We start from the raw sequence: 11663 nt of genomic DNA on the forward strand, positions 1-11663 counted from the left end.
GCCTGCCCTCCCCGGAGCGGGTAGGGCTTTGGGGTGGGTCAAGGCTCCTCTTTGCTGGGCCATGACCTACTTGGCCAGCCACTGAAAACCCAGGGCCTCGGCCACAGTCCTCCACTCCCAGCTGCAGACCCTGTGGTCACTCCAAATGCATGCAGGGCATGAATGAACGTTATCTGTGTGTTTGTGTGTGCTTAACACAGCAGCCAGGCTGGGCCGACTACATTCACTGGAAGACTCCGTTAACCCACAGAAACCTCCATTGGTGGGAGACTCTAGAAGAGACTCCCATACACCCCCATACAACCTATTCGTTTTTAAAGAGTGAATAGCATTTTTCCATGAAAGGCTTGTCCGTGGAAAAGTCAAGCAACAGAATCATCACCAGTAGACCCTCACCCCACTTACAAGCAATAAGACACAGTACCTCGGTGTATGCACACACACACACACACACACACACACACACACACACACACACACTTGTGATGGCTGCAATGCTTGGCGGCCCCTGTCTTTCCCCTGTCGCTTTGCATTTCATACCTGTGGGGTTTTCACCCTATTTTGGAAAAAGAAAGTTCAGCCATTGGAGAACGCTCTCTCTTTAGCAGACCTGACCCCGTTCCCTGAACCAGGACATTAATCGTGGGCTAAGAATGGGTTTCTACCTTCTTTCTCGACTTTCTCTTGTTTGAATTGCTAAACAAGTATGTGTTGTCTTTGCAAAAATAATGACGCTTCAAAAGTGAGATGGGGCTGCGGAGATGTCTCGGTGTGTAAAGTGTCTGCCATGCGAGCATAGACTCTGAGTCTATATCCCAAGGACCCGCTTAAAAGCTGGGCACTCAGCCGGGTGGTGGTGGTGCACGCCTTTAATCCCAGCTCTCGGGAGGCAGAGCCAGGCGGATCTCTGTGAGTTCGAGGCCAGCCTGGGCTACAGAGTGAGTTCCAGAACAGGCTCCAAAGCTACACAGAGAAACCCTGTCTCGAAAAACAAAACAAAACAAAAACAAAAACAAACAAACAAAAAAAGCTGGGCACTGTGGTTTGGACTTGTAACTTCAGCACTGGGTAAGCAGAGAAAAACAGATCCCCGTAGGTGAGTGGCCAGCTGGCCTAGCCAGACCAATGAGCTCCTGGTTCGGAGAGACCCTGTCTCAAAAAAAAAAAAAAAAAAAAAGAGGGCACCAGGAATGGAGACACAGGTCTTAAATCCCAGCACTCTGGAGGCAGAGGTAGGCAGATCTCTGTAAGTTCAAGGCCAGCCTGCTCTACATAGAAAGTTCTAGGCTAGCTAGGGCTACAAAGTGAGACCTTGACTCAAAAAATAAAATAAAATAGGTGGGTACTTACCAAGGAAGGGTACCCAATGTCAACTATAGTGCATGCATACAAACACACACACACACACACACACACACACACACACACACACACACACAAGTTGCACAGGCAAGCTAGCTGTGATGGTACATCATACCCATGATCCCAGAATTTAGGGGGCAGAGGCAGAAGGATCAACATAAGTTCAAGGCCAGCCTTAACTCAATAGTGATTTCAGGGCTGTAGAGTAAGACTGTATCTCTAACAGGAAACTAGTGAGATAGGTCTATCACTCTATGATTTCTTTAATCAAATAGAATTCACATATAAAAGTTCCCATCTAAAGTGTCAATCGTCAGATTTTATTATACTTCCCAGATTGAACAATCACCGCAACTATCAATCCAGAAAACTTTCATCAGGGTGTGATGGTACATGTCTGTAAACCCAGCACTTGGTGAACACTGAGGCAGAAGTTCGAGGCCAGTCTTGAACATGTACGGAGACCCTGTCTTGGAGAAATCCTTCGGCGGCTACTAACATACCTTGTGTCTACAGATCTGCCTACTCTAGATGTCTTATGCAAATGGAGTCATACAACATATACCCTCTTGTGTCTGGTTCCTTTCCCTGACTTGCATAGTGTCTGTGTTCCCCCTTTACATGGCTAAATAACACCATCATACAATGACACCACATTCTTGTGGGTGACCCAACATTTTAATTTTCACTTCTTGGCTGTTGTGAACAGTGCCAACCCGGAAGGACATCTGTGCACAAGGTTTTATGTGGCCATGTTTCGAAGTTCAGTCTATGGCCATGGGAAGAACTGCTGAATCATGGGTAACTCTGGGTTTAACTTTCTCAGCCACTCCCAGAAAGGAAGCACAGAAAATCTCAACTAAAACTACCGGGTTCAGAAATATTAGCTTAAAACAGTAGTTCTCATCCTTCCTAATGCTGTGACCCTTTAATACAGTTCCTCATGCTGTGGTGACCCCCCCCCAACCATAACATTATTTTTGTTGCTACTTCATAACTGTAATTTTGCTACTGTTATGAATCATAATGTAAATATCTGTATTTTCCGAGGGTCTTACGTGACCCCTGTGAAAGGGTCGTTTGAAGCCCCCCAAAGGGGTCACAACCCACAGGTTGAGAACCACTGGCTTAAACTAAGTCTTAAGTGCTGGAGCATTGTTCAGCTGGTGGAGCGCTTGCCTAACGTTCAGAGGCAGGAGGATCAGAAGTTCAAGGCCAGCCTTGGATACATAGTAAATTTGAGGCTGCCAAGGGCTACATTGCCCTACCCCTCAAAAAACTAATGGTACAGCAATTTCTAAGTAATTTAACCACTGCCCCATCTCCCAAAACATACACACACATACACAGATGTGGTTCACGCTTGAACTTGCCTATCAACCCTGTTTTCTCTGCCATACAACCCGATCCCAGGGTAAAAGACCTTCAGGAATCTACTGGAACACATTCCTGCCATAGCTGTCGAGAGGTCAAACCTCAGGCAACACAGAACAGGAGCCCTGTACACCCAGGCCAAAGTGAGACCATCTTGCTGTCTTGCTCCACAAAAATCACAAATACGCTACACAGCCATTTGAGTCATCCCGGCTTCTACAAGAAGGAAGATTTCAACACCGACACAGGCTAGCCTTGTCCCCACAGTGGCCAAGAGGCAGAAGGTTACTGAAGTGTGACTCAGTGGGCTATGATGTCCCCTCTTCCATCAGCCTCCCCTCTTTGGACACCAGGAACCAGGCTGTGAGGGGGATGCTGCTGGGGAATGCACCCCCAAATGTAGCCTTTTGGGGGTTACATCCAGTGCTAAAAGGGACTGGCTGAGAGGATGAAGAGAAGAGGAAGGTATAGACACTCCTGTACCCAAACCTCACCCCAAGTGACCTGCCCATCTCTGTCCACTGCCAGCATGTACCCCGTCATCTACCATCAGACAAGGTCCACTGACTCTCCAGTACTCGATAGACCCAGCTCTATCACTTATGGTCAGAGGGTCCTGGAACAGCCTGACGTTCACTGTCCTGGTGCATAGGAAGCAACCTGGGTCCGTGCTGTGCCGACATGCAGATCCCTTGAGGAACTCCCCTAGGTGTGGCTGAGCACTTGGGGTGTGTGGGCAGCAGACACTGGCTCATGCTAGAAGCTGATGCCAGCCTTGGTGTATGGGTGCTGAGTGGGGAGACCTGGAAGTCCCTTCCCAAACTGCCTATGCCTGTTCTCCCACGGGAAACTCGGCTCCTAAGACAGCTGAATCCTCCCCACCCTCCCCTTAAGTTCCAGGGTCAAAGAGTTCTTAGGGTGCCAGGAGAGAGTGAGTGAGTGGATTCAGCCACAGCTGGTCTTGTTTTGGCAGAACCCCGACTTCGCAGGGAGCAGGGTGAAGCGGTCCTCGGATGCACCCGAATTGATGACCACTTGGGCAACCCCACTCACTTGCCCTGAGATCCCTAAGAGTCTCCCCGCTGCGCTCAGACGCTGCAGTCCTTCCGTCTCAGACTCTCCCAGGATCGGACCGCGCCTGCCACGCCTGCCCCTGAGCGTCCTGCTCCCTACAGAGTCCTAAGTTCCCGGAAAGACTTAGCGGGGGATTTAGGGGCGGGGAATCTCAGGGAACCGAGTCCTACCGGGCCAGCGCTGGGTATCCTAGGCAACCGCCCCCTTCTCCCAAAGCCGTGGCCCCTGTCGTCCCTCCACCGTACCCCGCCGCACCCGGGAACAGGGGCCCAGGCGACCTCACCTGCCGCTGTCCGCCTGTCTTCCAGCGCCCGCCGAGGCCCTGGCCGGGGCGTGCCCATCACTGTCCCCGGCCCGCGGCACCGCCCCTAGCCCCGCCCCTAGCCCCGCCCCCTGCTGCCCTGAAACTGACCTTGGCCGCCTATGAACCGTGTGCAACTTGAGCACATATTCGCCGCAGCCCACGTAGCCTCTCCGCCTGGCAGCACCCCTCGCCCCAGTTTTGCCTGGGGTTCTGGGAGGCACCTGTCGATCCTATTCCCCCCCGCACTAGCTAGCTGTGCCTCCTTCACGCATGTGCGTACGGGCTGAGTGACTGGTGTACGCCCAGCCCTGGGTCCTGCACTGGGGGGCTTTAAAATGGAGAGTGGAACAAGTGTATCTTTTGGTCAAGTGATGGCCTGGGGAAAGAGGGGTTAAGCCCCAAACTGGAGAGCTGGGATGTCGCTCAGTAGGACAGACTGCCTATCTTGAGTGCCTTAGGTTTCTTACCCAGCACTACAAAAGAGGAGCGTGGAGGTTGATTGCCTGTAATCCTAGTACTTGGGAGGTGGAGACAGGAGCATTAGAAATTCAGGGTCATCCTTGGCTACTACAGCCAGTTTGAGGCCAGTTTGGGCTTCCTGAAATCCTGTCTCAAAATGAAACCACTACCACTACCAAAAGCATCTCTTGGCCGGGCGGTGGGTGACGCACGCCTTTAAACCCAGCACTCGGGAGGCAGAGCCAGGCGATTCTCTGTGAGTTCGAGGCCAGCCTGGGCTACCAAGTGAGTCCCAGGACAAGCTCCAGAGCTACACAGAGAAACCCTGTCTCGGAAAAAAAAAAAAAAAAAAAAAAAAAGGCATCTCTTGTCTTGTCTCCTACTGCGGTGAGGAAACTTGAAGGCTGAAAAAGGTGTTAGATCTCTCTCCCATACCAAAGTCAGCACCGGGCAGGGGAGGGAAGCGAGCATGGGTACAAAGTGGCAGAAGCAGGGCAGAGATATGAAAGTCAGAGCGTTCTAAGCTACAGTCTCTAGGGAAAAGTAAAAGATAGGCTATCTGTCACAATGCAGATATTGTCCCCTGCCCTAGGAGCAGTGGACAACTGTGAGATCACTTTTATGTCTGAGCTGGGTGTACTAGCTCGTGCCTGTACCCGCAGCCACTGAGGAGGCTGAGACAGGGGGATCACAAAACATACATATATATTGGGGGGAATACTATTTCTTTTTCCCCCTTTGAACACTTATTTTTATGAGAATTTCACACATGAATACCATATTTACCTCATTTCCATCCCTCCCTCCAACTCCTCTTATGTCCCCAACTCCCTCTCAAATTCATGATCCCTTCTATAATTACTACTGTTGCATGTACAGAAAGTTAGAGACCGAACCTACTAAGTCCATTTAGTGTTGTTCTTATGAACATGTAACCACGCGGGAACGTATAATTAGCGGGGGCCTTTCCCTAGAGAAGCCTGACTCTCTGTCTCTCTGTCTCTCTCTGTCTCTCTCTGTCTCTCTGTCTCTCTGTCTCTCTCTCTCTCTGTCTCTCTCTCTCTAGGCAGCCATTGGTCAGATCTCTCTCTACAGGCTCTGAAGTAAGAGCCTGTAGCTCTTACTTTAGAGATGGGGCCTTGTGTGTGTGTGTGTACGAAAATAGGACTTCAGGAGAGAGGACTTCAGTGATTAAGAGCACTGTCTGCTACTCTTCCAGAGAACCCAAGTTCAATTCCCACACCCACATGACAGCTCACAACTGTCTGTAACACCAGTTCTGCGGGGATCTAGCGCCCTCTTCTGGCCTCTGAGAGCACCACGCACATAATGTGGTGTACAGACAAACATGCTGGCAAAACACACATACATAATTTTTTAACTTAAAAAAAAAAAAAGAACTTTCATGTCCAATGCTCTTGATGTGGGAACATGTGATCAATCTTATCTAGGAGACATTGGTGCCTGGAATCACCTCCAGCTGGAAGGGGACTTGGTATCCTCCTAAAAACACCCTGATTTTATCTGCCCACAAGCCCCGGCTGCACCTTCCAGTTCTCTATGCCTGGGGCATACATAGATCATAGTCAGAGACGTAGGCATCTGTACCTACTTCTCCAAGCCTCTAGGGCCTCTACAGAGAAACCATTGCCAAAGTGTGGGTACGGAAAGCCTTTGGGGCTGTGCCTGCCTTAACCCTGCCTCACAGAGAAGTCTAGGGAAACTGCTGGATGAATATGGGATCAGCCAGGCATAAGAGGTCCTCTGTGTTGTTTAATGGCCTTCAGGGCACGTGTGGTCCAGGACAGCTACAAATTCGGTCAACCACAAAATCAACCATAAACTTAAATTAAAATATGAGAATGTTTTTTTGTATTCCTTTTGCAACTTGATTGCATAGTTGTTGAGTGAGGACTTTGTAAATGACAGTTTTGCGTCATATTATCAAAAGGTTGGCGGTGACTGACAACTGATTAGGGTGCTACACCTCTAGGTGTATCTTTAATAGTCCAGAGCACTTCCTGTGGACTCTGGCCTAATCCATGGGTTAAACTCTTGGCACGTTCTTAATACGATGAGGTTATTGGGAGTTGGAGGACAAGATGTGGGGCCTAGCTGGAAGAGGCACTAGACCATGACTGTGGGGGTTATGTGCCCACCCCAACCTCTTCCACGGAGAAGTGAGGAACTTCCTCTACCACATGCTCTTGCCGCCATGATGCTCTGCCCAAGCACATGAGACCAAGCAGCCTGAAACCTTGAGGCAAAGTAATCCCTACTTCCCTTAGGATGTCTGTCGGGTATTTTGGTAACAGCGACAAAAGGATAGTTAAAATGCCCTGCATTCATCCTGGGCTTTGCAACTGCTGAATGGTTTTTTATCTCCTGTTATTCCCCTAACCGAGAGACTAAGGCAGGTGTCTGACTCTGACATGAAGAGGACAAGGACACCATACACCAGTTCTCTGCAATGTGTGTTACTTTTTTTCACTGCTGCGACAAACTACCAGACCGAGCAACTTGAGAGACCATGGGCTTACTGTGGCTCACAGTCTGAGAATGCAGTCCTTCACTGCAGGGAGTGCTTGGCCACAGGGGTCCTGTTGTGGAATATTTGATCACGCTGTGTGAAGATGTGTTTCTGTCTTACCTCACCTGTCTAAGACACCTTCTGACTGGTTTGATATAGAGCTGAATGGCCAATAGCTAGGCAGGAGAGGATAGGCAGGAATTCTGGGAAGAGATAGGAACTCTGGGAAGAATCTGAGAGGCCAAGGAGACAAGAACGAAGTGGGACTTACATTATGGAGGAGAGGTAATGAGCCGCATGGCAGATGCAGATTAATAGAAAGAGGTTAATTTAAGTTATAAGAGCTAGTTGGGAACAAGCCTAAACTAAGGCCAAGCTTTCATAATTAATAAAAAGTCTCTGTGCCATTATTGAGGAGCGGATGGTCCAAAGAAAGTCCAACTATAGTGTTCCGTGGTGGCAAGAGTGAGGTGCAGCTGAGACCCCTCCCCTCCTTACCTCTCAGCCAACCAGGAAGCAGAGAGATGAATGCTCAGCTCCCCTGCTGTTCCTTTTGGCTCAGTCTGGGACCTCAACCCTTGGGATGGTGCCACTCATATTAGAGTAGGTAGGTCTTCCCGTCTCAGCCAAAGGTCTCCAGGAACATCCTCACAGACATGCCCAGAAGTCTGTCTCCTGTGTGATCATAAAGCCTGTCGAGTTGACAGTGATTAACCATCACAAGCAGAGAAGTCACTTTGCTAGACTGTTGAACCTCAATTTCTTTCACTGGCCCAGTGCCTGGCTCCCCAGGAATCCAGTGATGTTTGAAATGTTAATATTTAAAATTAAGATGTAGAGGCTATGGACATTGCTCAATTGAGAGAGTGCTTGCACAGCATGTATAAAGAAAGCCCTGAGTTCAATCCCTAGCGCCACATAAACCAGGAATGGTGGTGCGTGCTTGTAATCCTAGCACTCAGGAAGTGGAAACAGGATGATCTGAAATTTAAGGTTATTATTGGCTACATAGTGAGTTCAAGGCCAGCCTGGGCTACATGAGGCAATTTTTTTTCTTTTTTTTTTTTTTTGTTTTGTTTTGTTTGTTTGTTTTGTTTGAGACAGAGTTTCTCTACACAGCCCTGGCTATTCTGGAACTCACTAGGTAGACTAGACTGGCCGTGAACTCAGAGATCCACCTACCTCTGCCTCCCAAGTGCTGGGACTAAAGGTACTCACCACCACAGCATGCTAGAGACATTTTTTTGTTGTTGTTGTAATTAAGATATAGTCGGGTGATGGTGGCCCACACCTTTAATCCTAGCACTTGAGAGGCAGAGGCAGGAGGATTTCTGAGTTCCAGGCTAGTCTGGTCTACAGAGCATTCCAGGGCAGCCAGGGCTACACAGAGAAAAGGTGTGGGATCAAAGGCACGCACCACCACACCTGCTGCAAGGTTAGTTTTAGTTATCTGCTCTTTGCAGCTGGAGACATTGGGGCCCCTTCAAGGGAAATTAGGCAATGCCACTCAACTAATAAAGCAGAGGAACTGAGCCTTAGATAGAGGTCATAGCCTTGAAGCCAGGAAGTCTCCCAGCAGGAAAGGAACGGTCCCTAAAGAACCACTGAGCAGGTGGTGTACAGAAGTATGAGAACATGACTGGACACATGCCTATTGGTGAAATTATTAAGGCCACTCCACGAAGTTAAAAGGGAGGTTTATTTTGTGGGGTAACTTATAAGTGAAGGGATAGTTTACAGGGTCTGGGAATGGTGTGGCGCAGTCCGGCGGTGTTCTCTGGAGAACTCTGCTCAGTCTACCTTCAGCGTCCAGGGTCCAGGAACCAAGAGAGTTGGTGCATCCAGATCTTGGGCCTTCCACGTCCTCTCTCGGCCCCGCCTTGTAGGCGTGACAGTTACCTAAGCCTCAGTGGGGGTTGGAACTTCCAGATCAAAGCTGGAATGGCTACCCATGCCATGTAACAGTGGAGAGAGACTGATGGAGATACTTAACCTGCTCAGTCCTGGAGCTTGGGAAAGTTGAGGAAGGCTTCCTGGGGGAGCCAGGCATGGGCATGGATGGAAGAAGACCCCTACTGGCAGGCTGCAGGGGAGGATGTCGTCAGGCTTTCTTTGGACCGCAAGTTCCCAAATAATGACACGGAGGAGACTTATTAAGTACGGAAGCTTGACCTTAGCTTAGGCTTATTCCCAACTAGTTCTTAAAATTTAAATTAACCCGTTTATATTAATCTACATTGTGCCACATGGCTTGGTTACCTCTCCTTCCTACTGTATGTCCAACATGCTCCATGTTTCACTGGTGAATCCCAACTCTCTTCTTCCCAGAATTCTTATCTCTTCCCAGAAGTCTTGTCTATCCTCTCCTGGCTAGCTATTGGCCGTTCAGCTCTTTATTAAACCAATCAGAAGGTATCTTGGCAGAGACACATCTTCACAGTGTACAAAAGGATTATCCCATAATGGGATTCAAAATCCTGGGAGGGAGAGCGAGCTGGAGGGGAGGCATGGCAGGTGTTATGGTTTAAAGTGATGTGTTTGATTTCAGATTGACAAGGGCTGGGTTTGTGATGGTTAATCTTGACTGTCAACTTGATGTGATTAATAGATGCCCAGATTAGTAGAGGTCTCTGGATGTGACTTAGAGGGCATCTCCAAAGAGATGCAGGCAGGTCCAACCTTCGGACATTGCAATGCCTTGTTAACATCTTCAACATGTTTGAGACCATGCAATCAGCTTACAAAAACAAAACAAAACAGCAAAAAGCAAAACCACAAAAACTTGTGAGTCAGGGAGATGGCTCAGTAGTTAAAACCCTTGCCTCACAAACAGGACCTGAATTTGGATCCCCAGCACCCGCATAAAGGGCAAATATGGCAGCGTGGCTGAAATCCAGCCCTGGGGAGGTAGGGGTATGACCTGGGGTCAAATCCTGCCCTGGCTTCTTTCTCTGCTGCCTGCATGCAAGGGCATGGACTGCTCTATTCCACCTTGTCCTCCACTCTCCATGATGGATGGACACACCTAAAACCGAGCCAGAACAAACCCTTTTTCACTTTGTTTATGCTAGGCATTCTGTCATGGTGATGAGAAAATCAACATGTCAGTCCCACCTCCAAGGACTGTCTCAGAACATGAAAGCCAAGATACTCTTCCAAAAAACTTGCCGGGCGGTGGTGGTGCACACCTTTAATCCCAGCACTCGGGAGGCAGAGGCAGGCGAATCTCTGTGAGTTCGAGGCCAGTCTGGGCTACAGAGTGAGTTCCAGGAAAGGTGCAAAGCTACACAGAGAAACCCTGTCTTGAAAAACAAAAACAAAAAAAAAAAAAAAACTTGTATTATTGGGGTGTGTGTGTGTGTGTGTGTGTGTGTGTGTGTGTGTGTGTGACACATAGGCACACTTGTAGGGGTCAGAGGACAATTCTGTGGCATTGGTTCTCTTCCAGTTTTGCATGGCTTCTAGGGTCTCGGGTCATCATTGGACTCAGGTCATTAGGCTTTAGCAGCAAGCCTTTATTGCCTGAGCTAGCTTGCCAGTCCCTCAAAGATTTTCTAGTGGTTGCCAAGCAGAATATTTGGTCCAGGACAGGGTCTCCATAGTCCCTCCAGTGTCTGTCCCCAGGCTCTTCCATGTCACGCTTCACTGCCCACCCAGAAACTGGAGATCGGGGTTCACCACTTAATAAAGGACTCACTCTGTCTCTGAACTTCTGGGTGGCTGCAGCAGCAGGAAGGATTGGTAGTCAGGATGCAGAAATATCCTGTTCCATTCCAATCGTGCGTTCGCGTGTGTGTGTATGTGTATGTGTGTGTGTGTGTGTGTGTGTGTGTGTGTGTGTGTGTGTGTGTGTGTGCGCGTGCGCGCGTGCGTGTGCTTGCTTGTTTTCAACAGAGACAGGGGCTCACTCTGTAGCCCTAAGTGGTCTGGAACTTGCTGTGTAAACTACACTGGCCTCGCACTCACAGAGGTCTCCTGCCTCTGCCTCCCAAATTCTGATCCTCTTACCCTCATCTCTGTAGTGCTGGGACTGCAGGCATGGGCCTCCATGCTCAGTGCTCAGGATCACACACACAACTTCATGCATTTTAGGCAAGCATTCTGCCAACTGAGAAACATTTGCAGCCCTCAGTCACTTTTTATTTACATATTTTTGTTGTTGCTTTAGTGGGTTGTTTTTTTGTTTTTTGTTTTGTTTCATTTTGGGGTTTTTTTGGTTTTTTTTTTTTGAGTGGTACAAAGGATCCAAACCCAAGGTCTGACATACCAAGGCAAGTGACCCACCACCAGGCCACACCCTCAGCCCTCCTCATTCACTTCTGACCCGGTCTCCATCCACGCCTAGAGCCCATTCCAGACCTCTGCACACTGGCTGCCAGGCCAGGCCAGGCCTTTCCAGGACCTTTTCCTGCCTCAGGTGGCATGGATGAATGCAGCTTTGGGCCAGGCTGGCGGACAAGGCACAGGGAGAGAACAGCTGGGAAGCAGAGGAGCACGTTCCCCTGCCAGGTGCTGGCCTTTTCCCCAGGCCTTGCAGGAAAAGCAGTTGGTACACAGAAG

Source organism: Peromyscus californicus, unplaced genomic scaffold, assembly GCF_007827085.1.
Source record: "Peromyscus californicus insignis strain IS unplaced genomic scaffold, ASM782708v3 Scaffold_19__1_contigs__length_69161282, whole genome shotgun sequence".
NCBI classification, from domain to species: domain Eukaryota; kingdom Metazoa; phylum Chordata; class Mammalia; order Rodentia; family Cricetidae; genus Peromyscus; species Peromyscus californicus.